Source organism: Squalius cephalus, assembly GCF_949319135.1.
Source record: "Squalius cephalus genome assembly, chromosome: 22".
NCBI classification, from domain to species: Eukaryota; Metazoa; Chordata; class Actinopteri; order Cypriniformes; family Leuciscidae; genus Squalius; species Squalius cephalus.
The window spans coordinates 20,612,666-20,624,197 of record NC_137143.1 but is presented as its reverse complement, the minus strand read 5'-3'; the positions used below and the strand labels follow the sequence as shown (position 1 = coordinate 20,624,197).

The following is an 11,532-nucleotide window of genomic DNA, read 5'->3' as shown; positions in this document are numbered from 1 at the left end:
AAAAACTTGATTTTCACCACAGAGGTATTTAAATGTAATGTTATGCCATGAAATTGAAAAAAAAAAAATTATCTGCTCATAAAAGTGCATAGAAAGTGAATATAATTGCTTGTATAAAGTTTAGTTTGGTACTGCGGAACAGTATTTTCAAAGGTTTACATAATAAATACACACACACGCACAGTTATGTTTACAGTCATCCTTTAACATTGTCCGAATTGAACGACATTTCCCACAATGCACGGTGCGCGCTGTGATTGGTGGATGCGGCTGTCACAAGTGCCTACAGGTGACTGGTGTACAGCGCTGTCACATCACAGCGCAGTGAGAAAACAAATCGCACATCACACAGGGGAGTGAGTGAGTTCTGCAGAAATTATCGAGAAGTTGTAAACGGTGCTCTTTCGCAGTTTCGCTTCCATACGAATTTAGAGGGAACTGATACCAGGTTGACTTGAAGTCTGCACAACTGCCGCTCCTTTCCAAAAAACTACGTCCCAACTTTGTACTTTCTGACCTTCAGCGGGTAAGTGATACAGCCCATTGCGCTCCACTCTTGTGTCTAAATAAGTCTGCCTCTGCTTGAGTTGCATTCATTTCCAGCTTATTCCACAGCGACAGTGTTTACATACATATTTTACATGTTAACAATAGGCAGAAACGCAGTTGGTGCGTATGCTTTTCGTTTTTTGAAAGTCATTGACTCTTGCTGGAGCGAAAAGTGACTCAAAACTGTATATTCATAAACTTAGTAATGCTTGAAATGACTAGCTATGCCTTAAATTGAAGTTGTCTACGCTCCGTGACGTCTTTATTTTTGTTATTGAATATATATTTATGTTCGATGCTGTTCACTAGGTAAGTGTAAGTGTTTATATATTGACATAACGCGTGGTTATTGCAAGTTGTATGTGCTTATATTATTGGCAAAGAGCCATACAGGCTACTGCTGATATCTGCATACACTCTAAATATGTATAAACAGCGTCTTATGTAATGCGAACAGCGCAGCGTGCGCAAACACCCACATATGCGTCCCCTATAAAAGTTTAAGCTATTTATTTACACATAATGTACAAATATAGCGCGCAAGTTATTTATAGGGAGCTTAAGCAAGGCATCTGAATATACTTCCTAGTCTAACTGAGACCATGACAACTTCAGTATGGCTACACAGATCTATATTAGAGAACACATTAACCATATGCGCATGCTAGTTTTCTGATTGAGCTCCATCTAGTGTCATTAAGAGTTTCTTACGAAAACGAGCATATTCTGAATAAACGTACTCCCAATAAAATACTTTGCAATGCTTTATATATGAATATTAATATTGTAGTGATTTATATATTTCAATATTAATCGGAATATTGTTGTGCATGTGAATGCAGTCATTGATGGACTTACTTTCAGTATGGTGACATAATCACTGTGTAGTGAACAGTCATTCTGTCACTAATCCCAACCACAATGTCATTATAATCTGTTTGAGAGTTGTAGTAGCTAGGTGTTTTTATGATAGCGTTGGTTTGGTTAAAGTATCAGATAACCAACACTATAAAAAAACAGTACATGACCACAGTATAATCCAGTATTCAGATTTAGTCAAGCGAAAAAGTGAACAATGTATGAAGGTTTTTGCCTCAGTGAAACTGATAGTATCAAATGAATCCCTTGTTTGTTTATCATTGTCTTTCCCTTCTGCCATCCTACACAAAGCTTCACTAAGGAAAATTAAAAGCATTTAAATAATGTTGACTGCATATTTAATTTTTTCTCAAATAAAAAGTGAGGCTGTGAGACATATATAGTTTTTCTTTTAGTCATTCAGCTGATGCAATATTGAAAATGTATCTTTTAAAAAAAAAAAATTTGTCACAAAAAATAGTGTTGTGAGAATTAAACATGACAGGATGGTTGTGTTTAACTTTAGTTAGGTTCGGTAAGTTAGTTTTCTCTTTGATTTTGTTGACTTTCACACAAGTGAAAAATTTCAGCCTCTGGCTCTTGCGTTTCTCATTAAATTGAATGGGCCTGTCTGTTCCCTCCGCTGCTTCTTGTAGTTCAGCTGAATCATCCATAGGAGAGATTTTCTGACATGCCAGAAAATCAAGTTCACCCGCAGGTCATATCAGAGAGCAGCAGAAATCTGGAGGCTTTATCTATCCTCTCTGATGGTAAGAGATAAACACACAGTCTTGTCGCAGGTGTGGCACCGCAGCTTTGTCCATCACACGCGCCGACACGTTTGACCGGTGCATGTCATCCGAACAAAGTCAGAGCATTAGGCGGCAGTTATGTGTTTATTTTGATGCAACTGAGTGACTTGAATCAGATATACACTGAGAGGAAGACAGTATGGCTGATGAAAGGTAACTCCAGAACACTCACCTCTCCCACACACCTGTGGACACACAAACACCCAGCAGCGAGGACAACGGTAAACACATGTGTTACTGTGCATTTGAGTATTTGGGTTGGCTTGCTGTTTCTTTGTTTCCATTACGCTGCCTTTGAGTCAAGCATTTTAGTTGAACATAAACTACACTTGTGTTAATTCTAGACATGACCCCGTCGTCTTGACTTAAAATGAGCGGCTGGAACTTTAGTGGAACAATACGTTGGTGTACACAAATGAACAGTGTATTAAATTCCTTCCCTTTTTCATGTATAGGCTGTGACATAAGTCAAAAGGAAAATTAAATGAAATGACTGTTGTAGTATCATCATTTGATTTAACTGTAATTCAGTTTTGTTTGCTTGAACAACTAGCGCCCTATGTTCAGGCCAGCACTTCAAAAACGAAAAGGTCAAGATGTGCCTTTTTTTAGCCAACTCTTGCACCAAATCATGCGCCAAAAGCCTGCTTTGTAGATGTAACCCTTTCCTGTAAATGTGAAACCAAATTTTGTTCCTCTCTGCTTGTTTTCACAATGCTACTCTGAGGCGATACTTGAAGCTGATGGAGCGTGGAGAGAGAAAGAGCAGTGGGCCATTTAATGCAACAGCTGTTCTCAACAATGACGGAGGCATTACTGACTGAGAAAGTAGAATGTACGATGGACAATACAGCTCTCTGTTCTGTTTCTAAAGTCCGGTGCACAGATTTTGGCCATGGTTTTGCTGTCTGAGAACATTTTCAGGAATTTTAAAAGAAATCTTTGGTTATGTAAAATCTGCAATCGTGACATGGCCACGATTTCCTGTCTTTTGCGATGAATCTTAGCCTGAAATTCTGCTTGGAATCAAAATGGACCCTATTTGCTAGCTCACATTACTAAGTGCAAGTTAATCCACAGACAAAATTGTTTGTCTTTGTAATCTTTAGTCAAAATGTGAACATTTGCTCCCCCTCTGGAATGGACCCTTTTCACAGAGTGTGATAATGCGTTTAAACATTCATCATTATCGTAATCCTACATTGTTTTTTATATTTTCATTTTTAGAAATATGTATGTTCATTGTCATTTATAACACTATACTTTGTAGTATATTACCTTTGCATTAAAATTACAAGAAACTAGTTAACGCTGTTGTGAGGGTGTTTCTAATACAGTGGCTATGGGAGTGATGGTAAAATTGGCGTCTTTCTCTATTTTGCCCTCTTTTTGAAAGTTGTGAAAACACTATTGTGGAGTTTTTCTTTAGATATTTGAGCAAATGGGAACACTAAAAATATATTTTATGTAGTCTCTTATTCACCGCTATAGAAGTTTACCCAACTATGACGACTTCCGCTTCCATGAATTTCATTGGATTCAAGTTTTTGAGAACTTTTACACATGAATTTGCAGCACCGACCAATAGCAAGCCTCTCGGTTCGTCATGGGCAGAGATTTGTAACTTAGCAAAACTGAAGATTCAAAATGGATGAGAGACACATTCTGGTGGTGTGCCAGTTTTTAATAACATGACACTGCAAAATTATAAAATGATCCATAAAAAAAAGAGTCTGTTTGCAAAGCAGTTATTTAGTAGTGGTCTTAAATGGCTATAGGTCACCCGAAAATGAACATTGTCATCTTTTACTCACCCTCATGACATTCCAAACCTGGGGTGCGTTTCACCAATGATGTTCGTAACTTGTTTATTATCACCATAGTGCGATGCATCATTTTACAAACCAACTAGTCACGACTGTTTCCTGAAACTGAAGTAATGTTTCTGAAACTGTTTCTACATCTGTGGTTTGAACCACATTAATTCAACAATATAGGACTGTCCTTATGCCGTCACACTCAGGTGGAGGAGTAATAACTTCTGCTAAATAATCTATTCGAGATCTCCGAGATGCTGCTGTTACATGGAACATAAACAGTGAAGTACTCATTCATTATGTGCCGTGTCATTTTGCTTTATTTGATGTTTGGTTCATCACTGTTTCCCTCATTTGTTATACTCCGGAGTTCCCTTGCGCATTTTACACACTCTATAAAACGGTGTTGATTGCTGACACTAAAATATAGTTATAGCTTAAAATGTATATATATTTAAATCGAATGAAGTATATAGAATATACTGAGTGCTAGCTTGCTTATTGTGCCAGTGCCATGTCATTTCACAAGAAACTATGCTTCTAACCATAGGTTGAGAGCTTTAGTTCCAACCACATACGTTTGCGTTGCTGTTTGGGAATGTTCGTTGGAACTATGGTTTTGGGAAAATGCTGAACTATGTTAGTAACATTGGAACTTGCAGCTAAAAATGCTTTCGGGAAACGCACCCCTGGATGGCTTTTTTTTTTTTTTTTTTCTGTCAAACACAAAAAAATGATATCGAAAAATGTCTTAATGTTACTTTTGTCTATAAAATAAAAAGTCAATTGGGTCCACTGTTGTTTTGGACCCCATTGACTTTCATTGTATGGACAAAAACAGTTTGTTTCTGGACAAAGACAGAAAAAAAGTCATACAGGTTTGGAATTTTTAAGCAAACTATCCATTTTAAACATCTATCCTAAACTTTAATGTTATAATTGTAATGCTAAACCAACTATTGGACACAATCCTTAAAAGCACCTGATTTGATCTATTATGTAATTTGCAACAATTAATGTGCACATTTCATAATAGTTCTATTCTAGTGGTGTAGCAGCCTAATTCATGACTTCAGGAAGCTGTTGCCGTGCAATCCAACCTGAAACCCGACCAGGCAGTCCTGTTCTTATGTATACAGAAGCGCAATATCCTGTTTAAAGGGATAGTTCACCCAAAAATGAAAATTCTGTCAGTAATTACTCACCGTCATGTTGTTCCAACCCTGTAAGACTTTCGTTCATCTTCGGAACACAAATTAAGATATTTTTGATTAAATCTGAGAGCTGTCTCACTCCTCCATAGGCTTCTCTGTAATTGAAACTTGCCGGCCCAGAAAGTTAGTAAAGATAGTGTTTAAAATAGTCCAAGTTACTACCGTGGCTCAACCATAAGTTTATCAAGCGACGAAAATACTTTTTGTGCGTAAAAAAACCCCTAAAACGACTTTATTCAAATATTCATTTTCTTCTGTGTGGGCCTCTGAGTGAGTTCACGTAGTGTAACAGCGCAGCGCTTCTGGGTTGTACGTCAGAACGTAGGCTCACTATTGGCCGACGCTGGTCATGTGTGTGATGCTTTAATAATCAATATTTAATTTAACTTATTTAGTTAACTTAACTTAACTTATTTTAATATATTGAGACAGTTTCTGTAATTTTGTATTTTTATTTATTTATTTTGAAAATGATCAGCTTTTTCATTACAGTAGTTCCAGAAATATCTTGGGGGGGGGGCTTTGACAATGGGGGAACCACTGTTCTAGACTCATGTGGCAGGGCCTGTTTACTTACCATCTGATGCATATTGCGTACAAACATGGGAAGTGTTGGGTAATCTCCAGTTCCAATCTGATTATGTAATTAAAACTAACTGTGTTTGAGCCTTTGACCAAAATAAGCAATAATGATGACCAGACATTGTGCTATTTAGTCTAATTGGCATCATCTGTGTACAGTTGTCCTGCAGTTACCATATTGTGTAATAACAAATGAAATAACGTTCGTTTGTTCTCATTCCCATATTGTCTCACAGCGTGCACAATGTTTATTTCAGCATCACCCTGGCCTGTAAATCTCACACAGCTAAACATGGACATGGTTGCTTTCTTTACCCTGTGACTAAGGTCCCAAAGCATCCCGTCTCTCTTTCTCAACCTTTCTCTCTCCACACACATGCCAGATAGGCCAAAGCCGGGCATAGTTGCCATACTGTCACGTAAATGCTGCTAGTTTTGAGTGGGGGAGGTGGATCCTGCGATGTAATGCAGAATAAGCAACACTGACAATCGCAAACAGTGTTCTACCGCTACCAACGCTCCTAATCTCTCAACATATCTCCCAAAGAGCCCGATGGCTGATCTCCAAGCATTCTTGTTTAAGCCCTCACCAACAATTTAACCCTCTGGTATTCCTCACTTAGAGGTCACACTTGACGCCTGAAACAGACCGAAGTAATAATTTATAATATATAATTTTTTATATATATATATATATGTGTGTGTGTGTGTGTGTGTGTGTGTGTGTGTGTGTGTGTATAATAAGTATATATATATATATATATATATATATATATATATTATTATATAATATTGGAAAATTTCAAATTGTCTTTTTTTTTTTTTTTTGGTCTAAATTTTTTATTCAGTCAGGCTTAAATAACACCTATGTTATTACAAAAACACTCCACAAGCAGACCGTGAATATGTAACTTTGGGATCCCCCATGTCATTGCAAAATTCACAAGTTTTAAGTTTCCTCCTGATCAGAAAAACTGAGGAAAAATAATAGAAATGCCAGACCAGCTGGTTTAGACATAGTTAGGGTCTAGAAATATCCTCCTTTCCATAGGCTATTGTCAGGAACACAACAGTTCCTTGGTCATAAACATGGCCTCCTACACAGGAGCTGGATCATTGCAACAGGCCCGCAGCTGTTCAGACCAATGAAATGCAGATTTGTTTCTAACACTCCTTCCATGGCCCAAATACTACTGTAAATAAATACATTGTTGTCTGTATTTAGTTTATTAAACTGCCTCAGTGTGTGCGCACAAGGCTGGTCTTGTCTCGCATGCTGAATGTCAACAAGCCATTTAAACCGCTTTTGCTACAGTTTGCATCTGCGTAACTCTTTCTGTCTGTTTATCATTTAAAAAGCCCCCTAGCGAGGTCTTTTTAGAGGAAAGGTCACCGGTGGTTTTAGTACTCTGTAGAGGTTACAGCCCCTGAATGGAAATGCATGGTGTCCAGCCTTTTATTACCCATCATGCACCTTCCAAACAAAACAGAGCTTTGAATTGATCACAGAAGCCCACAGAGAAAGGAAGATACAGTGAAGCTTAAAGGTGATGGGGGTATATTTTTTTAATGTTAAGAATCAAATGTAGAATAATTAAATGCATTTGAAAATAAACTGCTTGTTTCAGTTAATCATAATCAAAGGTTTGTGACATTGCTGAGCAGGACAGGACTTAAGGCCCGATATACTCACGGCGAAGTTCTTTTCCGTTCTTTTCTTAAGGGTAAAATCAAGTTCACGAACGAAACGAACATCCAACGCCGCCCACTCTGCTGAGAGCGAAGTTTAGATGAATATGTAAATATGTGCTGCACACTTTCCTCTCAATAACGAAATAAACACACAAAAAAATTTAGAAAACAGCAAGCATTTTAATAAAGCATAAGAAAAGCATCTGATCATAGCAACGTGGATATGTTTGCACCAGCTCTGCAATTCGGCACTCTTGTGATGTCATATAACGCTTATTTATATAACACTTTATACAATAGATTGCTTAAATTCAAGCCGGTTTACCGTATTAAACATGAAAAACAGTGTGTGTCTCGTTTCATAAGTACAACTTCATTTTCTGCTATAAAGCAGCTTTCCAGTGTGTTCATGTTTTCACTCGCAGACGTCTGACCTCGACTGACTGAACAGGAGAAATAAATCGGAAAAGATTTCCACGTGAAAGAAGGCGGAGCCTCGACGCACACCTACCTATTATGTATAATCGCCAAGGACCAATCGTAGTACGAAGGTGTTTGTAGCGAACTTTTCCGGAAAGTTTGCTTTGGCAAGCTGTTTCAAACTCCCAAAACTCCACACAAACTTCCTTTCGGTCTGATTTTTTTCGAAATTACATCACATCAGTTCGTTCTTCGATTTTTTTGAGTATATCGGGGGCTGTGGGCCCTTGGGCTTTAGTCACAGTTCAGGCCTTCTACAAATGACCTCCACTAGAACAACATCATTATAGAGTAGCACAAGTAAACTAGGCCTATGCTTTGTAGTTCCTAGAACAATTAATATGCAACATGCCTAGCCCAGTCAAAGTTTAGAGGTAATGTTAAATAGCCATTACAATACAATATAATACAGGAGGTGCTCTCTCAGTAGCGAGAAGATATCAAAACTACTACTAGAAGTATTTTTATTGTTTTTTTTTGTCATATCTTTGGTCAAATTCTTAAATGTAATCAATAAATTCAATATAAAAAAGAATAAAAAGACAAAATAGGGCTATTACCAATCAAATGAGATCAGTAAACAAAAGCCAGAGGTGGCACAGAGGTGCATTTACACTGCAATTACAATGATATTAATGATATTATGAGATTGAAGTTTGTGGAAATGATTGAAATAAAAAGAATTAAATGATTCTTTTCTACTTGAATCTAAAACCTCCAGTAGGTGGCAGCAAATCACTGAGTGAGTTAAATCATTTATTCAACCGATTCGTTCAAAACGCTGATTCATTCAGGAATGGAGCAAATGACTGTGACTAAATTCAGATTCTGAACAGCAGACTAGCATACTTTTAATAAATAGTAAGAATAGTATGTGATTCCGAATTCAGTATGTTTATGAATGGGTCATTGAATCATTTACTCTACTGATTCGTTCAAAAATGCTGATTCATTCAGCGAAATAGCTTGTTTTTCAGAGACGCAGCTGATCTGCTGTGGCTTTGTTTACAACTATTTTCATTATACAATGTGAGTATAATGTGACGGGTAGCAATATAGTGAGATGGGAGAGAGTGCTCAAAGCTTCTCAGATTGCATAATTTAGCATAAAATTAGTACTAATTATCATTCTCTCTAAAGAAATGTGATGTGAAAAAATCTATATTTCTATATTTTCTAGGCTAAATGTGCACTCTTTTGGACTAAAAGCCATAATGGAGCTATTTAAAGTAGTCATGTGATAACAAATAAACAGGAGCAGACGCAATTGAAAATGCATGTATTTTTGTGTGAAAATGGTTTAAAATTGACTTATGTTGGGTTAGCCCAGTCTGGCCCTGTTGCTGAGCTGTGATAGGCACTTTCACATTAGTTTGCCATCAAAACAGAATCTGTAAACTTCCATAAATGCTGTCTCATTGTTATTTTGGTAACTTTGGTTTATTGCTAGTCTTCTTTGCATGTAATTCATTGTGCACCCTAAGATGCTTGTTTAACCTTTATAGAAAGTAATGCACACATACAATTACAAAACATTTCTGGCAGACTGGAATAATGTGTCATTAATATGGTATATACTGTAATTGTGTTTCTCTAGTGTTGGATGAGTGCTATGGGTCATGGGAAGCAGCGAAAATACAAATAAAAACACTTGCCATTTTATTTTCATTTTTTTTCCCAAATGTTGGGCAGATAAATAAACAATGTAGTATTTTACCAGTTTTGAAATGTATTCCTGTGATGGCAAAGCTGCCATTACTCCAGTCTTCAGTGTCGCATGATCCTTCAGAAATCATTCTAATACTGCTTTGATGCACAATACATTTTTCAGTTGTGCTGCTTAATGGTTTTGTGGAAACATGATAAATTTTTTCAAGATTATTTGATGGATAGAAAGTTCAAAAGCTCAGCAATTATTTGGATAAGAAATATTTTGAAATGTTATAAATGATTTAGCACAGTCTCTTTTGATAAATGGTATGTATCCTCGCTGAATAAAAGTGTAAAAAATGTATGCAGCTTTTAGTAAATTTAGCAGATTTAAATTTTTTATTATAACAATTTTGTTCTATAGAGAACCAATGGTATACTGGCAATTAAGCTATCTATAAGAAAATATGACACCTTATATGTCGATAAGTTTGGTCCTCCAATGTCATTCTAAATGTCACAGAACCCCATAATGCAGAAATCTATTTTTTATATGTGCACATGATCTAAAGCAGAGGTGGGAATTATTCAGGCATAATGCAATAGTCATTTCTTGTAACTGACATCTCGCTTCCTCTAAACTCACCCTTCCATCATTCTTTGTTTTGTCTGATTGTGATTCATAAATTTGGTGGTAATGGTTGATAACATAGGTCGATGTTAACTACACATGCTGAGTTAGTAAACTGATGGCCCAAAATCGTGGTGTCATTCCTTGAATTGCACATCTGGCCTTTACCAAAGGTACTTACTGGAACTTTTCAGTTAATATAAACCGCTTAGATAATATTTTTGGCTATTTTTATGACCACTAGGGGGAGACACAGTTTCACAGCTGTTATTTTACTCTGAAAGCACCATTGAACATTTCTTAATGTCTTTGGCTTGATCTTGCATGTTAGGAAAGCTCTCGCTGTATCATGTTTTCTGCTTTCTAGTAATTCACCTTCCATTACATTTGACTTTTCACACCCTAAAAGACAAGAATCGAAGCATTTGCATTTTAGCATTTAGCAGAATCATTTATCCAAAGCGTCATTCAAGGTTCACATTTTTGCCAGAATATTTACTCACCCCCATGTCATTGCAAACGTGTATGACACTTTCTTCTGCTCAATACAAAATGGAGCATGTTGGGGTCGAAACAACACTGAACCCCATTCATTTTCATAGTATTGAGAAAAACACTTTTTTCTAAATATCTTCTTTTGTGTTCCAAAAAATAAAATAAGTAATAGGTTTGGAACAACATGAGGGTGAGAAAATGATGACAGAATTTAATATTACCTCCTTGTGTGTCCCACAAGAAAATGGGTTCTGACTGACATGAGGAAGCAAATGATCTTTATGAAGTGTGACTCAATTTGACTGACTGAATTTAGACATGTGAATGGGGATTTCTGCATTTTAGACAGTTTTAATTACAAAAAAGGTAACTTTGATCATTAAATCGAACGGTTATTGTATGATGCTTCTATCTTAAAAAGCAACATATTGTACATTACCAAAAGTTTGGGGCAGTATTTAAAAAATAAATAAATAATTAACACTTTTATTCAACAAAAGATGCATTAAATTGGTCAAAAGTGGCAGTAGTCTGTTTCAAATAAATGCTGTTCTATTTAATAAGAATCCTGAACAAAAGTGAATCATGGTTTCTACAAAAATATTAATGTATTTCATCAAATGAATGCAGCCTTAGTGAGCAAAAGAGACTTTCAAAAACATTTAAAAGAATGATGACTTGTGAACAGTAGTGTATGTGAAGCCTTAACCATCATCATCATAAGACTTGAAGACCATATCAGAGTATCATCA

The 11,532-nt window shown here is 36.4% G+C and overlaps 1 protein-coding gene across 3 annotated transcripts in view; it reads left to right on the top strand.

Annotated features, from left to right (window-relative positions):
- Positions 1-302: 302 nt before the first annotated feature.
- tfeb (transcription factor EB) overlaps positions 303-11,532 on the top strand; it is a 36,718-nt gene continuing 25,488 nt past the window's right edge. For 2 of the 3 annotated variants that reach the window (XM_079857421.1, XM_079857419.1), the window contains exon 1: positions 303-526. The gene's annotated coding sequence lies outside the window, so the exon portion shown is untranslated. The remainder of the gene's footprint in view (positions 527-11,532) is intronic. The other variant, XM_079857420.1, reaches the window with a different exon arrangement.